This window comes from Otolemur garnettii, unplaced genomic scaffold (genome assembly GCF_000181295.1).
Source record: "Otolemur garnettii isolate 467f Iridium unplaced genomic scaffold, OtoGar3 scaffold00066, whole genome shotgun sequence".
Taxonomy (NCBI): Eukaryota; Metazoa; Chordata; class Mammalia; order Primates; family Galagidae; genus Otolemur; species Otolemur garnettii.
In genome coordinates this window covers 459,112-459,527 of record NW_003852461.1, presented here as the reverse complement: position 1 = coordinate 459,527, position 416 = coordinate 459,112, and positions in this window count along the sequence as shown.

The window sequence follows — 416 nt, the reverse complement described above, 5'->3', positions numbered from 1 at the left end:
AGAGGTCCTGCCTGGTGCCCACAGCTTCTCGATGATTATCCGCATCTTGGAACCCCACACCCTATCCTCCCCTCCCCATCCCTTGCACACACTGCACAGGCCTGTGCACCCTGGAACATCATTTTCCCTCCTGCCCAAGTTCAGTCCTAATCATCCCTCAGCGGATCTGCCTGTCGCCTCCTCCAGGAAGGAAGTCTCTGTTGCCTCTCTTGGACCTGCTACCTCTGGGGGCAGGAGCTGGCCTGGCTCGTCTCTGCATCTGCAAAGCCCAGCACTCAGGCGCGCTCACAGCAGGGTTGTGGAGCGCCGGCTGAGGGAGGAGCGGACCAAGGACAGGAGGGAGGAGGTAGAGGAGGAGGCTGCAGGAGTAGCGTGGGGCGGAGGCGGCAGCAGGAGGGAGCGCGCGCGCTGGCGGC